Genomic DNA, 23,565 nt, shown 5'->3' on the forward strand with positions numbered 1-23,565 from the left:
TTTAGGGGAGTACAAAAAAAAAAAAAAAAAAAAAAAAGTAATCCCAAAGCAGCACCTGTCCAGTAAGAAACACATATTTGAAAATTTAGTCTGGATCAAAGATGTTTTCCCCATGAGACTTTTGTTTAAAAATGATAAAGCGAACCGCCAGTCAAACAAAGAGGGACTACAAAGACCTGGGATTATAAATGAACTACTGACCTCCTTCCCACACATGCACAGCAACAGAGGAGAGATTCAGTGTGAAGTTGCAAGGGGGAACAAAAAGACAGCATCAAAAAGCATGCTAACCCACCCACCACCCAACAAAGTACACTGCAGCCAGGAGTGCCAACAAAACTGAATTCAGAGCCGTATGTGATCAGCACAGCAAACAGAGCACAGTTACAATAACACCCAGCAAAGAAACACAGTAATTCAGAGCATCTGCAACCTTTTTCATCTTGGAAGTAGTACCACTGGATAGATTTTAGAGTTTCAGCACATGCACGCATACCTGGTGTTGCTAAATAAAAGGAAATGCTATCCCGTGCCTCTCTTTCACCAGAGAGAGAAAGAAGAAGACACCTTTAAAGCTATGCTTTGCCGGGTAATGAGCACTCTCCAGTCCTCTTCTTTTCCCACCACCATAAAGGAAAAGAAAAAATCGTAACTAAGAGCACAGTAACCCGTGCACCATCTGCAGACTGAACTACCTTTCTCCCCCAGGTCTGAGCATGCTCTGTCTGTCGGCAGTGTCCTATCACTCCAGCTGGCTCACCTCAATTTGTTAGCCTCCCAGAGGTCAGCCTTGCATGCAGGATGATTTGCTGCAGTATTCCTGCAAATCCCCAAAGGGCGGCCACGCTGAAACAAACACCGTCGTGCTGGTTCACAAAGCTGAGCGTGTCTTGGGAGACAGACGGCAAACTGGCTTGGTTTTGGGGGGGTGCATTTTAGGAATCATGCTTTTAGACATTATTATTGCCACTGCCACTCCGAACACTTCACACAAAAGAACAAAACAATAGGAGAGAAAGGAAAAAAAAACAACCTGCCCCTTGCTAGAGGATGTGAAAGGCATTTGACATGCTTTCTAGCAATTCCCTTGGCACCAGGGAAGTGATTTCCCAGCTGTGATGGTCAGCAAATGGCTCAGTATTGAACAAGGCTGTGAGTGCCCTCCTTCAGAGATCCAGGGAACCATATTTTTGAAATGAAGTTATCCTTTACAGTGGAAACAGTAATTCCTAAGTAAAAAGGCACAAAAAAAATGAGCCAGGGCTTATAGAAGTATCTCTGCTGTGTCCAAGTTGAAGGTCGTGAAGGCAAAAGTGCCTCACACCAATCTTCTCAGCCGAGCTTGAACCTGTGGTGGGACTGAGCAGCTTTTTTAAGGCAGCAGACTAAGCAGTACTTACTGAGAACAATTGAGATCCTAATTACACAACTGGAACTATATGTGGGATCAGAAGGGCAGCCCAGTTCTGCCCACAGCACTCATCAAAAAGTGTCATGGCAGGAAGACACACCACTAAGCATGGGTGAAACTACCTAAGTTATTAGGAGTCAGATTCCAGTCCTGTAGGGACACTCTTGCAGATATATCACAAGGAAACACATGAGGCTTGCTGCAAATGTGTTGTCTGTATATTTGCAGGATACATCTTGATGATTACCTGGAGGCTCTTTCCCTTTAAATAAGACCTAACAGGTGAGGTAAGAATGATGAAAAAGAGGAAAAGTTCTTTAACACCCACATGTACACATGTCTATACAGATACTCTCAGATGAAGAGCAACCATTTTGCATAAAGAAAAAGAGAAAAGCATCCCTAGGTTTTTGCTCATGACAGGAATTATCCTTGTTGCCAAAATGAAGACACTCAAATGGCTCTGCATTAAAAAAAATACAGTTAGGTAAAATATGGGGTATTTGAAACTCCCAACTAGGAGAGTTCAGCAGCTGCAAGGGCTCACATGGTACCTAAACTCTCACTCTAAATAAGCAGTCACAGACAAGGTGGCATCTCAAGCTTCTTATCCTCCCCACATCATGCTGGAAGCAATGTGAGTGAGCGTATAAATAGATTTACTGCGTCTGTGGTGCTTCACTGTGCTACAGAGTCACGCCACCTGGGCTGGTTACTGCTGACCAAGCCTACAGTCACTCTGTTCATGAACACCCTCTGCTTACTGTAGGACCCCAGCCCCAAGAAACCTTCTGTTTCCGTGCAAGAAGGCAAAACAACCACGCCAAATTAATCCATGGTAAGTGACAGGCTGAAGCGTTTGCAGAGCAGTGAGGGATAATACACTTTGAATCACAGCAGCAATAGACCAGAGTATTAAGTACTGTAATATCCTGCAATTTCGGGAGTGAGGATCCACCAGCCTTTCAAGTTATTACAGGTGAGAGGTCTCTCATTCACCATCACAAATCCTGACTTAACTGAAGCCAGTATCTCACCCCGGGGAAAGCCACTGCACAGGCATAACCTGCAACCCAGGATGGCATTTGGGTATCTCCTCCTCCTTCCCAGGACACTGCCTCAAAGAAAGGATGTCCCTCATCCAGCTTTTCCTGCCTGCTGTGGCAGAGGCACCGCTTCCTTTGATATAAGATGAAAACAGGGTAATGCTGAGGCAGAGATCTGGCACAACTGTGAGGCACAAAGCAGCCTCAGGAAGATCATGACTTGTCCTGTCCAGGACCCAAGGCCTGAATACAGCCACCTCAAAGCTGACAAATTTGAGTATCATTCAGCATCACACATGCAGTAATACCATGGTATTTATAACCCTGGGTTTCTGAGTGCCAGTTATAAGCCAAATGCAGAAGATAAATAAGCTGAAAGAAACAAAGAATAAACCCAAATAACGCTCTGCAGAATTGACAAAAGGTTCTTGATGAAACTAGACCTTCAAAAATGAACCTGCCAGCATGATGAATAAACACAACTGTTGTATCTACTAAACTAGGGCATCACAGAATTAAAACAGACATTTTATAGTTTCCTGCTCTAGAGTGTCACTTTTACACCTCTGCCTTCTTGGTATAGAACAAACAAAATGGTTCTGGCCCACTTGGAAACACTATAAACCATCAATTCAAGCATAGGCCTTGAAGGAGGTTGGTGCACCTCCCCTGTGAAGACAGGCTAAAGAAGTTGGGGTTATTCAGGCTAGAGAAGAGGAGGCTAACCCTAACCCTAACCTTATAGCAGCCTTCCAATATGTGAAGGGGGCCCACAAGAAAGCTGGGGTAGGGCTTTTTACATGGGTGTGTAGTGAGAGGACAAGGGGAAATGGTTTCAAATATGAAGAGGGGAGATTAAGGTTTACTGGTACACTGTAAGGCACTAAGGGTGGCAGCCCCAAGCTCTTCTCAAATTGTCAGCACCACTGGAAGTCCCAGAGGTTGACTAGGCTGACTTGGCTCTAAGCCAAGAGTTTGAGAACTATTTAATACCCCAGCAGCCTCCAAAACCAGCACTACAGAAGAAAAGCAATTAACATTTTTGGAACTCCTAAGAAGCAGAACAGCACAAACAATACTCACCCAGGTACCAAAGTCGTTTGAATAGACCCCTCCTGGTTTAGCACTAACAAAGAGCAGGTAAATCATTATTTACTGAATCTTTGCCTTGCACATGTATGTTGCAGGGGTGCCTGCCTGCATCACTGTGAGTCACAGCATTTATTATTTATACTCCCAGAAGAGTGCTCTATAAGAAATTATTCTTTCTGCAGAGCTTTTCAACAAGAAGTGCACCTCAATTTGAGAGTACAGAAAAATTTGATGCCTGAATGGACAAGAAAGAACCCTTGTGTTGATCAGTACACAAGGAGACAAAGGAAGTGTTGGATTTCTGGACATCAAGACTGGGACTCCACACACCGAGGATGGCATTTTGATTCTACAGAAGCTAACATTAAAACTGATGTCAAAAAGACCAGGACTTCAACTAGCTGAAAATTAGTAAGCAAGAATATACTTTGGCAGGGAAAAGGGTATTTTTTGAAGAAGTATATTAATGGCCAAACCTCACTTTGCTCAACTGCTGCAAGCATGACATTGACAGGCTCAAGAGATGTAGGATTCAAGTTTTACATAAACTTGAGGCTTACAAAGGTGTAAGTTTGATCAAACACATTTCACACGCACACTTAGGTCACATGTCTGTACGTCAACCTGAGAAATTCATAGATGCTTGTTCTCGTCCACAGATCTGTGCATATTTTATATGTATAAAATACATACCTGTCCTGGAAAAGCACACTAGCTATCTAAATATGCTAAACTATTCACTCTAATAATCCCTCCAGCCCCATTAGGCCCACCCTAGCAGCACTACAAGGACATACTGGCCTGTTCCTGCAGTTACAAGCAATGTGAGTTCTGATGAACAGCATGGGAGAGTCACCTGCTAGCCTCCAAGGCAGGAGATGGCTTTGGCAACTATTCTGACCCAAACTAGGTGTCACTTGTCCTCTTTCAGGTTCCCATTTTGCCATCAGTAATGACAGGTCCACAGCATGACACAGATAAACCAATTCCCTCTCCCTACAGCTATGCCGACTGCATAACTGAGCATTTCACTGCCTTCACTGGATTAGGCACTTGCTGGTCAAGTGGGTGTGATTGCTCTGTGACTGCTGAGAACATCTGAGTTCAGGATTCCAGTAGGACTGTTCCCTGAAGCTGCTTTTGCCCTCAGCTTCCACCTTCTGGTACATTCAGAGACTTGGTGCTTTCCTAACAATCCTTGAGAACAAAAACACGCAAACCAAAGACCTAGTATTTCATGGAAAGACCTCCAAAAGGCAGCAGCAGAAGCTCCTACACACTTGACCAAAAGAGCAGTTTTGATCCAAGCTGAAGTGTGTGCTTCAATTAGCCAGTCTTGACAAATGCCTGGAGGTGCCTCGCACAGCAGCATGACAAGAATGTAGTTTAGAGCCAAAGTAAAGGAGAACCTAAATCAAATCAGAGGAAACAAAAATGTTCACTGCCATTCTGAATTTCCAAATTGCAGATAGAGTTTTACCTGTACACCTGTACACCATACCCCTGTACACCATAGCATTACATTTTAAAGGGAAATAACCCAGTTGTTTCACATGACAGTAGTGTGATTTTAACAACAGATAAGAATACAGTATTACTGGACACACCCCCAAAATACAGGGTAACCACTTAAACTGATGCTAAGGGGAACACAAAACATCCATGGTTTGGGCTCGTAGCATATCTCAGGTGTGCTAATACTCACATGAAAATTCAAAACAGAGAGCAAGGTCTCACAAATCATCTAAAATAACTTATACTGGAGCAAAAAAACCCAATGTTTTTTCCCCAACAGCATAGCCCATAGGAATGAAAAATGCCTGCTGGCCAATTTAAACACTTCCTTAAAATTGTTTTTTGATTAGTACTTAAATACCCTAGTCTGATTTGCCCTGTGGAAAAGAACCATTCTTACCTTGCCTCTCATCTGATTACAGTAACATCAGAGGGCCCAGCAGAGCAGTACTAATACATGGCTCTGGGCCAGGCATTTACTGGTTCAAATGTTATTCTGAGGGCTACTGCTGCTGCTAACAGGGGGAAGAGAAGAAAGCAATATGAATCATCTTTCTCAGCTTCAACATGAACCACTGCACGCAATAGGGATACTGTGATGAATACACTGACTTGCTTGTACAAAACCATTCCAGCTCCTCCAGGTGTCATATGTAACAATTTACAGTTCAATAGCTAGGAAGAACCTCTTTCATGCCCTTGGTAGCTTGAAAATTTACAGAAGAACCATTGAATCTAGGCATACTTATCAAGGGCACAGTGGAAAGAGGAAGAGGTTCAACCCTGATTTGAGGGCTTTTTTTCTGTAAGACTTGATGTGGTATTTACTTGAATACCAATAAAAAATAAGGTGGATAATTTTAGCTTCTTAAATCCCCCTGGTAAATCACTTCCCTATGGCCCTCCTTACTCTGCCTCTGTCGAGGCTACAACCCGCCCCATAAATAGCTGAAATGATATTTAAATACACACAAGAAAGCGAAAGTTTCAGAGGAAAAGAAGAAAGCATATGGAGAAAAACATCTGCAAACTTACTGACGAAGCTGCTATTCCCTGGTAGCCCTTCCATGACAGGAGATTCCTTACCCAACCCTGCTGCTGCAGTTCATTTCTCCTCCCTTCCTTCCCACTGGCACTAGCAAATCTGTTGAGTCAAATGCTGAGTCAAATATTTGGCAATCAGAATCTCTTCAAATAACTGAAGTGTAACCTGACTGTCAGCGAGAGAAAAGCAGTATCAGCCCAATAAACCAACTGCTGCTTAAAGCAGCTCCACTTCAAAAAAATCTTCCCCAACTCATTATGTACTGCTCTGGATCCGTGTGCAGCTATTTGCAAAGCCAAGAAGAGAGTGTTTTTTCAGCTACTTTATACAGTATTTCAAGACATCAAGGGCATTGTAAGCAGCATCCTACAAGGTTTGTCACCTCTATACTTCTGCTAGCATTGCTGCTGATGGAGCCATCCCCCACAGAAGCCATCCAGCCATTATGAAAGCCCTGCAGCATTACCAAAGCACAGAGAGGGCTCGAGTAGGTATGAACTTTCACACTTGCAAAGAATTCCCAAGTAAAAACATATGTGCTGTCACACCCATTATCCTGTAAGAGCAAGCTCTTGTGATCTTGGAGAAAAGACAAGACTAAAATATCTATCAGCCATAGGCAGCGAGACCCATGGCAAGTATGGAGGGGTCAGAGCTAGAGGACATACATCAACCCAGGCAGAACCTTCTTGCCACAGCTCATCCAGCTCCACCTTATCCATGGCAGAACACATTTATAAATCTGTCCTGGAGGACAAAGAATGCGCATAAATCAAGCAAGATCTAGAGAACTTTTTGAATAATAACTTGACTTTTTGATCTCTATGCTAAACATATATATAATACGTATGTATCACTACTACAGAATTCATACGAAAGATTACAAATAGACTATATATTCCTCTTAAGTTTACACCTGCATTAAAAGATGATTACATGGGGGCTTTATAAATTTGAAGAAATTAAATTCAATAAGCTGCTAGCTTCTGAGCTTTAGTTTTATACCTCTGACACAATTGTAACAGTCAGAAGCCAAGAAGCTTCACAGCCATAATAAATGTGTGTGAAGCTGTCCCAGATAACTTTACAGGAGAAGGAAACAGGAACACAACTCCAGTCTTCATTTTCTGTTAACTCTCAGGCCTCTGCAAAACACAAGTAGTAGCCTAAGTAGTCAAGAACAAACAGCCAAGAGCAAGGGAGCAAGGGTAAGAACAAATCATTAAAAAGTGATAAGCTCCAAAAGCCCTAACTTAGCTAAAGGCAGTAAAAATGCACATCCACAGGAAACCACCTCATATCTCCTCAAAATTATTCTGGTCATATAGTTTTAGTGCTGAGTAAGTGACTGCCTCAGCACGACACCAGAGTTTCTGCTAAAAAGGACAATATTTCATCCATGTGCTTAGAGGTCTGATAACCTATTTTCCCAGTTATGTGTCTCCCTCCTTCTAAAACAGGAAATTACGAAGGAAATTAATCTTTCTGCACATTTTTTATTTTCTAGCCCTCCTCCTCTTCCCTCCCTCCACTCTTCCTGTCCACTGTGAAAGGTAAATGGGAAAATATGATTGGTTCACAACAAAACTGAAACAAATTCACAAGAGCAGGAACAGCCCGAGCCCGGTTTGGCTCACACAAGTGAGCTTATGATACGGTAAGTCAGTGCAAAAAAAAAAAGAGCAGATCACAAAACTGGTGTCACCCACCTTACTGGAATAGGGCTTTTGGTCCACACAGGTATGGGTGAAAGGCTCATCTTCCTGGGGGAGCAAACACTGGAAACTAATCTTGTCAGTGCAAAGGGATTTCTGTTCACAAACCATCAACATCTCATTCAATTTACAACACAGGTGGCCAGCTCTGAGAGAGGAAACTCAACAGCAAAGTAAGGCATAAAGCAATTCATGGCTAACTCATTTGCAGTGCATTAAAGGCCCATCAGTGACTGCCCCATGCAATGGAATGTGGTCATCCTGTAACTACATTTGACTGCCTATTTGCCAGAAGCAAAAGAAAAATTTCATCACATCCAGAAAGTCATTGATGATACAAAGCAGTGCTGTTCAGAAGGAGTGTAGCCCCTACAGCCAAACTAAGGAGGCTAATTCTGGCACAAAAGAAGGGACTTCAGAAGGAGTGTAGCCCCTACAGCCAAACTAAGGAGGCTAATTCTGGCACAAAAGAAGGGACTTCAGAAGGAGTGTAGCCCCTACAACCAAACTAAGGAGGCTAATTCTGGCACAAAAGAAGGGACTTCAGAAGGAGTGTAGCCCCTACAACCAAACTAAGGAGGCTAATTCTGGCACAAAAGAAGGGACGGAACCAGATGGTTTCAGAGTCCCTCAAGGCATCTGCAAGTGCCAAGGTATTCTACACAGACTGTGCTTAGATGTTTCATTGGTCACCAATGGTCTGAAATTCACATACAGCTCAAAACTACACATGGGTTACTGAGCTTAAAGAAACTGAGGTCTAAGCTCTCAGGTCCCACTCGCAGAACAAAACACACTGACACTTGTACACCACTGAATGGAAACTGTCAAGAACAAGTGTTTTTCAGAGAACAGTATGCAGAAGTGGGTTCTAAAATATAATAGAGAAATTTTAGCCCATGGCATGGTTTTGAGAAGAATGTTGTAGCACCATCTCAAACAGACTGGTTTTGAATATGGGAATGTCTGAGAAGGGACAGCTAAGCTTACTACTTTTAAGCACAAGACTTCATAAAGGAATCTTCTAAAAACTGTATGGTCTGCTGCTTACTGTTTCAGAGAACGTAACCAGATGCATAAGAAAGATCTGTGTGCAAGCCCAATTCATACAAGAGGTACATAGAGCATGATTAGGAAACTCAATTATAATTCCTAGGCTTCATGCAAGCATGGGCCTAGCATCCATATAGCTCTTAGCTGAAGAAAGAGATGGTCCTCTGAAACAGAAGTAGCCTATGACAAATTTACACAAGAGCTTTCAATCAAGAACACAAATTCCAGAATTCAACTCTTCTTTGCTCCTTGACCAACAAAGCAGCAGGCAGGTCAGACTTCAGAGGCATCTATCCCTGCTAATCACATCACAACAGTTTAAAACAGAGATTGTATCGCACACACTGTCTCTCAAGAGCAAAAATACATGCATAATTACATTGTTAAGGTAAAACAGTAAAAAGTTGGAAAGAAAATTAACATCTGTCCTGGTTTGGGCCAGGATAAAGGTGACTTTCTGTCATGTAATTTTGCGTTCAGCTATGTTTCTTGTAAGTAGCTGCACTTGCTGAAATTAACAGCAAGTTTCTCAGTCAGTGTCTGCTTCTGGGACTGATAGTGCTTAATGCTTATAGTTACTGCTAGAGACTGGTGTGCAGAGCCAAGGACACTGCTCAGCTCTGAGGAACATTTTGCTCTCTGGAAGGAGAAAAGGAGTAAAAAGGTCACACCTGAAACCTCCCTTAGGGAGGAACAGACAAGATAAATGACCAAAATTGACCAAACAGAGTATTTCATCCCATACACATCATACTCGGTATAATTTGAGGGATCACAAGGGTCAAATCCCTTCCTTCTTCCGCTTCTTCACCTGTCCCTGTTTGCTTCAGCATCCTGGGAGGATTCCATCTGTTCCTCTGCCTGTGGTCCTGATCCATGCCTGAATCTGTGTTCCTGCCTCCAGCTCCTGACTGCTGCTGACTCCAGGAGTCCAGCCTGGACTTTCCCAGGGCTGCCCTGCAGCCTCGGTGGTGACCTGAGAGTTACTGGGAGACAGGGGGGGCAACATGGTATCAATTTTCCTGTATATTTCCATGTATTTAGTATTTTTTTCTATTTATCATTACTGTTTCATTAAACTTGTATAGTTCAGTTTCCAACCCATAAATCTCTCTCCTTTCTTTATTAGGGAGGAGAGGGGGATTAATAGAGAGCATCTGTTATTCAGTTTAATTGCTGCACCAATGTTAAACCGTGACAACATAGAATCATAGAATTGGCTGGGTTGGAAGGGACCTCAGAGATCAAATACATCATATACAAAGAAACCTTTCCAACCAAAAGACGTAACTTTTTATTGAGAATTACATTTTCTCAGTTGAACTTTGCAAAGGAAGCTGGATGGTACAAAACCCACTTTTTCAGAAATAAAAGAAAACCCCTTCTGTTACCAGAGAAACTCTTATCCCTCTCATCTTTAATCACCATCCTTATATATGCCATCTCCACAGAGGAACCAAGCAATCCTTTTGTAACATCAGAATGCCCCTTGGCCCCTTTTTACACATGCACCACCTTCAGAAGCTGAAGAAGGGGCTCCTGGATACAGTCCCACAGAGGAGTTCAGCTGTCGATAATTACCTAGATCTCTGTTTCAGCTTCCAACGGGAGAGTCAAAGGCCAAGACAGAGAAGGACATTTGTGTATGTGTTTTGAAAGGAAAGGCAAAATATTTTACAATGTGAAAGGGAAACAACTGTTGCTTCAGATGTAGTAATTACGTAGCACAGCCTCTGGTAGGTATGACAAACCAAGTTTTGGGCCATAAGACAGGCAAACAGCAATGAAAGCTGCAGGCAGGATGGGAAAAGTTAGTGAAAGTTTTCAGCTGTTGGTGGAAAAACCTGTAAGAGTTGAAGGGGTAAATTATTGAGCCCTTCACGTACAAAGCATTTCTTGAGTAAACTTCCAATGCCGAATAGCCAATTATACTGAAAACTCGGGTATATCTCTTCTCAAACATAAAAGCAAACCAAAAAAATACAGAAGGCATAGGACTGAAATAAAGGAGAGGAACAAGTGGGAAGCAGAGAACAAAAAGACGACACACTGGGACAAAGGATGTACAACCAGCAGAAGAACGTGCAACCTTCAAAGACTACTGCAGAGAAAAAAAAGACCAAACTGGGAGATTATATTTTTGATCTGTGTTTACCAGTAAAGCACCAAGGAATTTCTAGTCATGAGGTTTAGACCTCACTGCACTACATGGAGTAAGCAAAATCAATTAAAACACAAGAAATAGATGTGAGAATTGCAGTGCCAGCTGCAATGCTGTAGGACCAGTTGGAAGTAATCCAGGGAAAACGAATGATGCTATAAAAACAGTCTATCAGGAAAAATCAACCCTCATCTCTCCTTTAGCCTCAAGGATGCAAGAGGGATGACATCTAATTCAACTCCAAAAAACCCACCCCACAAAAAAAGCATTTTCATCTGTACATGCAAATGATGCTTCCCCTCCAAGCTTGAATGCAAGCTCAAATTCAGCAGGAAGGAGATGGATGGCTCCATACCACCCAGAACACAAAGATAGCACCCAGAGCAGAGAATAGACTGCTTCCTCAGAAAGCACACATGCCAACACATTAAAAAGAGCAAGAAATATGGCATGAAAATTAACTAAAGTTGAGGAAAGCAAAACAGAGCCAAAAAGAGTGCTTCCCCTAAAGGACAACCAGAATAAGAAGCAGATGAAGAAAAGACACCGATGTCAGCAGCCAAAAAATAAAAAAAAAAATCCACAACAATCCTCTAGCCACTTTTCCAAGAGGTTTATTTCTCAGCCTGGCAGAGCACAGTGTACAGAGCTTCGGTCCAAAGGCTTTTACACTAGGCAGGAGGGAAAGGGGTTGAATTGTAAACTATTGAGAATTTCCATGTGTTTCTCTGATTTCAAGGGAGGGAAACTGATGCACTCCCTTGTAACATCCTCAGTTTCTTAATGCTTCAGCCCTTTTAGGCAGAATTGCCACACTACTGTACCACCTACAGACAAAGTGTTCTTCTGCTCATAGTTAGCTGACATGGGCAGTGGGAAGTGAGGAGGGGTAATGCACAGATGCCCTGCAAAGCAGCAAAAGCCAAACCATTAAGGTTGCCACCTACAGCAGTTCACACTGGGGAGTCAAGGGGAGTAACACACAAAAGCAACACCAGCACTACTCACAGACCACCCTTTCAGGTGACTGGAATAGGCTCATTTTCCTATTTGAAGCCACTAAACCAAATCAATTGGTTTTTTTGCTTACCCCCACATAGCATGGGGCCAGGTAGATGCACCAAATAGAATCAATGCTTATTCTTAGATTTAAGCATATGCTTAATGCCTGGCTGGATCAGTACTTTCAGCCACACATCTCTGTGGGCCGTGAACTTGTGTTCTTACACATTTTTAAACTTTCCAGGATATGTAATTTATCATTCTGCATGTGACAAAGGATGGCAACACCCTGCTCATGTCTCTTGCTCTCACTACAGTGCAGAAAACAAAATACAGATTTCTCAACAGCAAAATGGAAGACACTGATATCCCTTTTCCCTTTCTAATAATTTAGCTTTAGCATACCATCACCAGGCTTGAGATAGAAAATGGGAAACAAGACCCAAAGAGCGAAGAAAAAAAGTGGAGGAAAAGTGTAGAAACAAAAAAGTGTAGAAACAAACAACTCCATTTGCAGATCACATATGAAAAGAACATCTATATTAAATGTGATCTCAGAAGAACTGACTAGGATAAATCCATGTGCCATTCCAGGTATTTCAGCCTAAATAAGAGAAATATACATAACTCTGAGTTTAGGATGGGCTTAGTTTATCATCTTGCATTTTACAGACACTATAAATACAAAATGTATAGCAGTGCATTTCTGTGTTAGAGAAACAAGGTTTTAAACCAACTGACTTGAGTGCTCACTGATTTTAAAAGACAATAGCTCCCTATTCTTTAACATGCTTCTGAATTATATATGGGCTGTGTATCTCTCCAGACAAACAAACGCCAATAAATTACATTCTGTCTCTGGCCTGATACTTCAAGTAATCTCCACCCTCCCACCTTCTCATAATATGAAATAAAGATGAAGCACCACACGTCAGTCACACTGCAGATTCATTCAGCAGCTGCTTCTACCTGAAAAAATCAGAATTTATGTGTCAAGATCTTCATCAGTCTCCACTATCTTCTGATAGTGGAAATTTTTTTTTTCTGATAGTTGAAATTTTTTGCTGCAATGGATTTTAGCAGCCCCTGAGAGGGTGCTGGCTAGCACATGTCCTACACAGCCAGCATTATGCTAGACTGCATCCAGCTCCCCTCACAAGTTTCTCCCAATGGTATTACTCTTCTTCCTAACTGACTTCATCTTTTATGCCTGGACAAGTGATTTTGGCTGCATCTGTGAACTGGCACACCTTTAACAGACACTACAGTGTGCTCCATGACGTGGCTGCTCCCCAGCCACAAGCCTGCAGGAATGCTGCCCAGCACTAAGTCCACTGTGTGTGCTTGAGCACAAACATGCTGTTTCCAACCTGCTTCATTACCCTTTCCTCAGCAAGCTCACCCAGAGTTAATTTAATGCATTTAAGGACTGAAGACCATCCCTGCCTTCCTGCAGTGCTATCAAACAGTGTTACAGGCAGAAAAACTGGCCAGATTTCATCTACAGGGCTTCCTTCAAAGTCCACTTCTTCTGACAATAGCTGAGCTGATACTTGATCTGTACAAGAATAGTGCTTCATGCAACACAACCCACCATCACTATGGGGAGCTGTTGAACCCCTCCACAGACCTTTGCAAACCCCACTCCATCCTCTGCAGTGGCACAGGAGCTGGGTCACTTCCAGGTCTCCTTGTCTGATACTCACAAAGTACAGAATTGCAGAAGATTTGAGTACCAAACAGCAGTTGCTTTTTCTTATTCTCAGGCTCTACCAGCTTGCTCAGCTTAACACATCTCTCTACAGATACAAAAGGGCAGTCACACTGTGTAGCCAGGAAGCAGCACCAGGAACTAGCACCAAGGAGACACAGATACAAGTAAAGACAAGTAAACTCTTCTGAGCTTCTTCCTTAGCAATCTGCAACAGGAGTCCCCTGATCTTGGGGACTGTCAGTTTCAGCTTCATACCATGTGGAAAAGCCTTTTCCTTTCTAAGGGCAACTTCCAACTTCATTAACCTTTAGATGGGATCTATCAAACAGGAGGCCCAGTAAACCCACTACAGCTTTCAGAGGGAGCTGAGGGAGAAACTGCATCGAGGACCACAACTGGATGTGCCTTTGTAGTGCAATCTCACTCAGCGCTGGTGAGGCCACACCTCGAGTCCTGTGTCCAGTTCTGGGCCCCTCAGTTTAGGAAGGATATCGAGGTCCTGGAGCAGGTCCAAAGGAGGGCAACCAGGCTGGTGAAGGGACTCCAGCACAGATCCTATGAGGAGAGGCTGAGGGAGCTGGGGCTGTTCAGCCTGGAGAAGAGGAGGCTCAGAGGAGACCTCATCACTCTCTACAACTCCCTGAAAGGAGGCTGTAGCCAGGTGGGGGTTGGTCTCTTTTCCCAGGCAACCCTCAGCAAGACAAGAGGGCACGGTCTCAAGTTGTGCTGGGGGAGGTTTAGTTTGGACATTAGAAAGAATCTATTTACTGAGAGGGTGATCAGACATTGGAATGGGCTGCCCAGGGAAGGGGTGGATTCTCCATCCCTGGAGATATTTAAAAAGAGACTGGATGTGGCACTCAGTGCCATGGTCTGGTAACTGCAGCGGTAGTGGATCAAGGGTTGGACTTGATGATCTCAGAGGCCCCTTCCAACTCAGCTGATTCTATGATTCTATGATTCTCACCTCTCTTTACAAACAGGCTTCCTTCCAACCCATTTACAAGTACCTGTACTATGGTTATTACAAGTGCTGTAGAAACTAGGAACCTTTCAAGTTCAAACACAAATCACTTCTTTACTCCTCTGGCCAATTAAAAAATGAAGAATGATAACAAGTTGTGAAATTTATCTTGTCACCAGCTTAATTGCTGCTCAGGGCTTCAAATTATAGCAGAAAAAACAAAAAACAAAGAACAAAACTGAACTGTTTATAGCTTGTTTGGATTCTGGTTTACAAAGTACAGCATTATCTTTGTCAATGTGTCAGGAAATGTAATTGCACTGTGGACCTCTACACAAAAAACCCCACAAAAAAAACCAAAAACACACCTGCTTTAATTAATTGAGTACTAAACCAGCAAGAAAATAATTATTGTAGTTATTTCTGAGTTGCTTATTTCCTTCATATATGTGATCTTTCTGCAAAGGTTAGTACTAATTTACCACAAATCTTGGTTCATTTTACTATAGAATTATTTGGGTATTAGGATTTAGGATTAGGATACTGAGATACTACAGTTATTACAGAATTGTTTTGAGATTTCCTTTCTAAGGAGGGACTTAGGAAAGCTTGAGGAGAAAAGGGAGAAGGCTACAATTTGAAAAGTATGAGTGTTTATAGACAGAGAACTAAGGACAGATAAAGTGTAAGTGAGGAACCCAGTGTCAAAGAGAAAAAAATCAGACTGCCAAAACTAGGAGTGGATTACAAACCTTGCAAGTTTAATTACAGTAGCTTTAATGCACTCATAAACACCTGGTTTAAAGTTCACCCCACCTTTCTTTACTAAAAACATCAACCATAGGTACCAGAAACAAAATCCCATCAATTAAAAGCAATCAATGCTACACTTTAAAGCTAACACTGCACCCCTCTTCCTTCCCTAAGTTTCCAGCTTCCCATCTCGGGGCTGTCAGCAGTTGTCAGCACATCATATGAGAAACTCATCTGAACATACAATATAACTTGACAGGCAATACATCAGAAAACCTAGATGTGACAACGGCAAATTCCACCAGATGGTCCTGGATCATATCCATCCACTAAAAAAAAAAATAAATAAAAAAAAAATAAAAAAAATCAAAAGGAAAAAAAAACGACCACAGAAAAGCAGGAAAGGGAGAAAATAATTTGTTACATGTACTGCTTCATCCTTTTTTCTATCCGTGCTGGAAAAGGAGATACACAAGAGCTTTACCTCTTGCCCTCACCAGCTCAATGTGTTATTGATATCAACATTTGTATTTCATCCTCCTACTCCAATAAAAGGCTTCTAAACAAAGATGGTACTTCATTAAAAGGCAGTATGTACTAGTAATAACAGTGCTTTCCAATTGAGAAAACTCTCTCAGCGACTCTGGAGCCTGGTCCTGGTCCAGCACCAACATGGTCTCCAGGTTGGCCCTGGGAGTAGCTGCCAACTCAGAGCATTTTCAAGACTCTTTGTCTCCTGCCCTCGTTTGAGCCAGGACATAAACAAATTTCTTTTCAGTAATTCCACTTTTCAGTAAAGTCTCTTCTGAGTAACTGCACTTTCTGAAATTAGTAGCATTTTTCTTCAGTCAGTGTCTGCTTCTAGGGCAGATAATGCTCAATTTATAGTAATAGCTGCAGAATGCTACGCAAAACCAAGGTCACTACTTGGTTCTGCTGAACTTCTCATGTGCTGGAAATAAAAGAGAGGAAAAAAGGGGTTACACCTGCAATGCTTCTGTCATGGAGGAGCAGACCAGACAGGTGACCCAAAACTGATCAAATGAAGTATGCCATCCCTTATGTGTCACACTGAGTACAAAGCTGAGGGATCACGAGGGTAAAGCTCTTTTTGTCCAAGGCCAGTGTCCTGGGAGGACTCCGTCTGTTCTTCTGCCCTTGATCCCAATCTGTGTGTTCCTGAATCCATGCATTCCTGCATCCAGCTCCCCTCTGCTGTTGACTACAGGAGTCCAGTCCAGGACTTTCCCAGCACCTGCCCTCCAGCCTATGTGGTGGGTGAATGTTACTGGGGACCACATAGTAGCTGTGTTTATATATTTGTATTTATCTCAATGTTGTCTTTTTCATCATTATTATTTTACTAAAGCTGTGTAATTTAGTTTCCATCTCATAAGTCTCTCCCTTATTCTCTTTCCCTTTCTGGGAAGGGAGAGGAGTTGATAGAGAGCATCTGTCACTGTTTAATCAACAGCCCAGCATTAAGCCACCCTTTCCATCTCCCTGTTGCTCTTGCAGGCAGCACAGATTCTGTTTGGGTTCAGGCTGCCTGCAAAACTCAGCCTTTGCGATGGCTTCTGGAAGAGACATTGGATTGCCTTGTCCACTGTCAGCCACAGTCCTGGAAGAAAGCTGCAACCTGCAGGTCACACACTGAGTGGCTAGGCCTAACCTCAATGCAGGTACAAATGCCTATGATACACGTGAGCTCAAACCATTTTCCAGCAGGCAGAACCCAACCTGCTGCTGATTCTGGCCTCAAGCCCCCACCAGACAAAGTGCCAAGGCAGGCACAGGGTTAGGACTCTATGCCACCCTCTGGGAAGTCAGCACAGTCCCATGGCACAAAGCACCAGGTTTACAGGCAGCTCTGGGGTAATTCACTGCCAGGAAGGACACAAGGCTGTCACAGTTCTTCAGGTGAGCATCACCAGCTTGGCCACAGCAACAGCTCAGCTGGGACAAAAGTGACAGGCTGATGAAACATAAATCAAATTGTGCTGGCTGTCACTGCTCTCTGAAGACATTCGGGGACAACCATTCCTTCCTCCTGTTCTGCCTCTGCCTTCAATAGCTGTGAGCAGATGCAGAAGTCTTGCTCTGTGAAAAGTAATTGTGTGTAACTGGAAAAAAAAAATACCATGAATTGTCATAATTATGCATGCTCTGAAGTGAAAGGCATTTAGTCAAATATCTTTAAAAGTGGAAAAGCAAGTAGATATGAATCCAAATGCACAGAGGGAAGAAAGACAGTGAACATCAACATGATGATATTTTGCTAAACATTTAACAGGACAAAATAATGCTTTTGGAAATCCCAGAGCTGCTTTGAATACAAAGGTGGGACTGTAGTAGAAAACAGATTTACTTTCTACCAGTACACAAGCTGCACTCCACAGCTTAGGACTGAAGAAATCTCTCTTCGGGTCTCTGTGGCAACATCAGTTTCTACGAAGAAACTAGACTCAGCCTTTAAGAAAGGAATATTTATGTATATTACAAATAACTACTTTCCTTCCCCTAAGAAAAGTTCCTTCCATTACAATCCCTGCTTTGCTGTTAAAGAGAGTGCACCCATTTCCTGCGTGCGAATCACCTGTGAAATACACTCCAGTGCACTGGTGGGCAATTGGGCTGCAGTCCTACTTCAGAAACTGCAGCAGAGTGGACTGCCCCCAGTAATCACTAATGAAAAGGGCTTTTTTTAGCAATGGCTGATGGGTACTCTGTGGCTTCTGAAGAAGTATTTTACTGTCTCCATCCAATCCACTTCACAATTATCACTTCCAGCACAGAGAGAAAGCTACTTTTGCATCATGGACCTGAGAACAAAAGACTTGCAAAGTAATTTCTCCACTCCTCCTCAAACATAAACATGGAATATCCAATTGTTTAGTCTGCCTTTGTCATTTTAACATAAAAGAAAAAGTCAGAGACCTTTTCAAGTTTTGCTGGTGTGCACCAGTGGGGTTTCTAAGACTGCAGAGGAACATAATTACATTTACAAATATTCTCGACTGGAACTTAAATGTTGTGGCAGCACATAATAATCTTTTAGAGATAAGAAAAATTGGCATTTAGCTCAAAATATATGTTCTGATTAAATGTAAAATGGACACCACCTTTTTTAAGGAAGTGCCTTTTTGGCATCTGAAAGTTCTATAAATATTAGCATAAGATTTTTCAAAACATCCCCTTTCTACAGAGAGAAAAATAAACAACTTACTATCTGTTTTCAGCAGAAATACCATGAAACACAATGCATAAAAATAATACGTATTTAATAAAATTGGTAAAATAACACCTCCTCCCATTTTGGTATTTAATTGCCTTTCATTAGTAAAGCAAAAATACTCCAAATCAAAGTCCAGGAATCAGCTGTTTATTTATTTATAGGCACTTATATAGCTCTCATCACCATAGCAACCAGGAGCCATTTTTTTCCTTCTTGTTCAAGGGAAAAGTTGTAATTTTGAAATGTGATCTTTTGATGTTACAGAGCAAATGGGCACTTACATCCCATGCTGCAAACACTTAGGCAGGTGCTTAGAGTACATGAATAGACCTAAGTCAAAGGCAGAGTGAAAGAGATAGAAAAAAAAAAGAAAGGAAAAAAGAAAAGAAACGAACAGAGTAGCAAGTGGGAAGGAGGGAAAAGAGTAAAGGGCTTTCCTATGAAAATCCACAGCAAGCTGGGTCTTATGGTAAGGCATGACCTCTCTGGTGCTTGTTCCTGTACTAGTGTGCAACTGGTTCATGAAGCACTGTTAAGTAATCAAGAACAATGAACAAGTTCCCAATTTATGCTGAGGACACCAGTGAATATTCTTGAGCAAGGATTCCTAAGAAATAGTAGCTTACAAATGAGGCTGTAGAATGCTGACTCTCTTTTGATAGCAGAGAAGTTAGGTGCCTCACTTTGCTACTCTCTTCTTCCGATTCCCCACAAATTAGACAATATCAAATTCCCACAGAATTAATAGATTTTTTTAAAAATGCCTTCAGCTCACAAAACATCAAAGAAATCTGTAAATTAGAACAGTGCTCCTGTATACACCATTTATAGAATGAATTAGTAAGTATGTCATACAACTGCAGTTTCCCCATGATATTCCTGGTGTGCACAAACATGCAACTACTTTTCAGACCCTCACAAAGAGATTGGAATTGTTTTCATAGCATTTCATCTGGTTGCTTCCCACCACCATATAGATTACACATATGCATGCACAATGTAGTACTTCAAATCCTTCTATAAGCTAATGAATTTCTAATTGGGACTGAAAGGAAAAAAAAAAAAAAAAAAAAAAAAAAAAAAAGAGATCTTTGGCATGCAGTCACTTCTGTTGTATAACAGACCTGACGATAAAGATTTCCTCAAGGCACAGGTATATGGAGCATTAACTTTTACAGAATGTCAGGGGTTGGAAGGGACCTCTGAAGATCACCAAGTCCAATCCCCCTGCCAAAGCAGAACCAGAGCAGGTCACTCAGAAATGCATCCTGAGAGGTCTTCGTATTTATTTTGATACAATCTCCTTCATGAACTGTCTAAAACAGTTAAATGAGTATTTAGCTGTTCCTAAACCAAACACACGTTTACACATGACTGGTAGTTATTTTGTAGTCTTTTTTTTTTTAATGCCTATTCTTAATAGGGCAAAAGCTACATGTATGAGGACAGAAAGAATAGTGACAAACACCTTATCTGGAAAAGCACCATCAGGCACTGTTATCAGAGCAGACCAGCTCTTTCAAAGTGGACTGATAAAGCTATTTTTAAAGACACCTAATAACATGACAGGGGAGAATCTGATCTCTGCAAAGGTGAACCATGAAGCTCGATACTCCTGGGAGGCAGCTAATGAAACTGAAGCTTGTCAGACATAGACTGCGTCCAGTAATTGGTGTTGAAAACTCACAGTTTAAATTCCGCCACGCTGAGTTCAATGCCCTGCTCACAGCTTGCTCCAAGCTCTGGTAGAGCTGAAGGCTGTCTAGCATGACCAAATGTGAGCAGCTGCCTTTCCACTGCCTCTGCCACCAGGTCCAGTGTGTATTCTTGGAAGGCAAAGAAAGAAACCTACTTTCCTCCAGCAACTCACACCTACAGTTCACTGCCAGGATGGAGAGACAATTGCAAGGGAGAAGGCGGCAGTGATGTCAAAGTACAGTGTGGAAAGGAGGGGGGAACACATCCTGACACAGAAGGTAAAGAGAAGAAGTGAAGACCTAAAAGGAGAAGGAAGTGTTTCCCATGTCCCACTCACCCACCACCAACCACTGTTGTGCCAAATGTGTAAAGTCCTTTGGGAACAGACACTGTTTTCCCCAGTTGCATGTCCAGCACAACACAGGAAGCATCACCCATTCTTCCTGAAACTCCACTTGCCCTTACTAGTCCACTCCTCCTCAAGCTTTATGGACCAATAAATTCAAATTTTGTCTGCAAAACTGAGAGCTTTTGACAGATTCTAGTTTGTGGTTACTGGTGTCCTTAGCAGCACCTTCTTTTTCATGATTCTTCCTGTCTCCCACTACTTCCTAGAAAAATCCACTCCTTCACAGCCTAGATATGCTGCAGCTGGAGAAACCATTTTAAGTAGAAAGCAAGTCCTCTGCTGAAAGAATTCACCTATGGCTCTGTTTTATTTGAATAAAATGATAGTTTTACTAGTAGAGAATCTTTACACCTCTATATTTTAACACACCTCCTAAAGCACAATCCAGATATAAATCTGTTAAAAACTCTGGCATACAGTAACTGTGGGCTGCTGTCAAAGGGAACTGTTTAAACCAGCAGTACTTACTGCAGACTTTAAATCAACAATTTTTAAAGGGATGAGAATAAGGGGAATGTGAATACCCAATTTACAGATGATTGAAACAAGCCTCAGTAAGTTCAGAATGAGATGCAACTCAGGAGACTGGAAATTTAACTGGATAAAGATTTCCATATAGTCAATCTGTTTTGCACATTGCTTAATAGAGAATGAGCTCTAATGTTTAAGTCCTAAAACATTAACCATGTACTCAGAGTGCATGTTCATGCAACACTTCACAAGGGTTGGAGGCTGAACTCCAGCTCCAATGACAGCTAATTAAAGCACAAAAGTGAGACTCCAAGTAAAACTGTCACCTTGCAATCATGAACCACTCAAAAAGTGCTCCTGCAAGAAAGCAGACTGCAAAGCAAGTTTCATATACCTCGTTCATGCATTTGGTATCTACCACATTTTTGAAAATGACATTGCAAAATAAACAGCTGTCTTAAGATGATGTAGTTAGCACACATCAGACTGGTTTGTGGGAGAAGGACATCCCGGAGAATAAGAGCTCTTCTAGCGCTCAGCTAAGTCAAGGCTTGAGCTGACAATCCAATCTATCACTTCAAGTGCTTTGAGATCACTATTAAAAGGTGCCATTACTGTTTTATTACCAAAGTCAACAGATTATCCTGAATCAGCAGTCACTGTTTAAAAGTCAGCATTTGTCAATAGTTATTCAACTATGGTGCTGGTGTGAAAACACCAATATGTTCCCTTGCCTTTACCAGTTGTTCAGATCACAGTCGTTATTCTCATCAGAGATAAGTGAGCCTCTTTTTAATTTTTTTCCTTTTTTTTTTTTTTTTTTAAAGAAAAAAAACCAAACAAAAAACAGCCACTATCTTAGTAACCCATTTAAATACTGGATTGAGAGCAGGGCTGGAAGGAATCAAGGGGAAACAAGCAGACCTGCAACCCTGACCCCAGAACATGCAGGAGCAACGCACCCAGAGCTGACATACACAAGAGAAACTTTTCCACCATGCTTAGTCAGCACACGATAATTAAAAGCGGAGATTGCGAGAAATTCTGCATCCCTATCCACTGGGATCAAATTCACACGGATTGGTAATCTTTCAGAGTTTAAGATAGCTGTGTAGGGGGGTTCTCGAGACAGTCAGCCACCAAGGAAAATTCTCAGGAGAAAATAGTAACATCTTTACTTGCACTGGTATCCTGTAACCCTGCAGTGTCTTTGACCTCTGGGAGGTTATAGTTTTAATTGAACCGTCTTTCTGTAGGGCTGCCTACAAGAGCTAACTCTCACAGGGTCGCCTGCCCCCAGTACCGGGCCGGACCTTTTTCGCTCCCCGGCTTTTAAAGAAGAAAGATTTCCACGCTTCAAGGTATCATCTCCGCTCCCCACTACCCTCGGAGGATCACTCGTCGCTTATTTCCACGCACACCCCCCTCCCCGTCACTCCTCGATGTGGAGCCGCCGCCGACCACAACAGACATCGCCCCGGTTCCCCTCCTTTCCCCTCGGAAAAGTGGAGGCAGCCGCCGGCTTCCGCGAACCGCCCCCTGTGGGTGCCCAGCCCCGGGCTGCCCCCGCCCCAACGGCCGCTCCAACGGCCGCCCCCGCGCCGCCTCACCTGCCGCCAACCGCAGCAACCGACCCCGCCGCCCCCACCGCCTCCTCACGGCCTTCCCGCCAGCGGCGGCCGCTGTCCGCCGAGTGGCCGTGGCGGCGGCGGCGGGGCAGGGCGGGGCGGCACCGCCTTCCCCGTGCTCCCGGCGGCGGCGGAGAGAAGGGGTGGGATGAGGATGGAGAAGTAGTGGGGGTGCGGCGGGCGGCCCCTCATCCGCCGTGATGAGGAGCGCGGCAGCCGCTGCGCATGGGCAGTGCCGGGCGCCGCGCAAGGCGGTCTGGGGGGTGTAGTTTGTGGGTGCCCGGGTGCCACGTCTCCTCAGGGTTGGCTGCTGCTCGGGGTTTTTAGTACAGAGCCTCTGACACCTTTCAAGTCACCCCTGCTCGCACTTCACCCCTGCTCCCACCTCAGTCCCGTGGTTTCCCTTCACAGCTTTCTCCCCAGGCTGCCCTTTCCTTGCCTCGCTGTCCAATTTCCTCTGTTCCTCCCAGTCATCTGCATTCCTCACCTCTGCTCCTCTCTTCCCCTAGTCTCCTTCAGCCCTCCATCTAACCCTTCTGCTGTCCTGCCCCTGCTTTCCCACACCGACTTTCCCCTGTTCCTCGGGGTACTACTCTGACCCTCAGCTTTTCTCTTCCCGAAGCCCTCCTTGCTTGCTGCCCACATTCCCTTTG

General features: G+C 43.1%; 1 protein-coding gene across 5 annotated transcripts in view; it reads right to left on the bottom strand.

Annotated features, from left to right (window-relative positions):
* Positions 1–23,136, bottom strand: part of POMGNT2 (protein O-linked mannose N-acetylglucosaminyltransferase 2 (beta 1,4-)) — a 32,645-nt gene extending 9,509 nt beyond the window's left edge. For 3 of the 5 annotated variants that reach the window (XM_071735411.1, XM_071735407.1, XM_071735408.1), the window contains exon 1: positions 22,895–23,136. The gene's annotated coding sequence lies outside the window, so the exon portion shown is untranslated. Of the gene's footprint in view, positions 1–496; positions 934–4,829; positions 4,959–5,464; positions 5,580–22,894 lie in introns of those variants that run through there. The other 2 variants (XM_071735409.1, XM_071735410.1) reach the window with 2 other exon arrangements.
* Positions 23,137–23,565: the final 429 nt, after the last annotated feature.

Source organism: Heliangelus exortis, chromosome 2 (assembly GCF_036169615.1).
Source record: "Heliangelus exortis chromosome 2, bHelExo1.hap1, whole genome shotgun sequence".
In the NCBI taxonomy this organism is placed as follows: Eukaryota; Metazoa; Chordata; class Aves; order Apodiformes; family Trochilidae; genus Heliangelus; species Heliangelus exortis.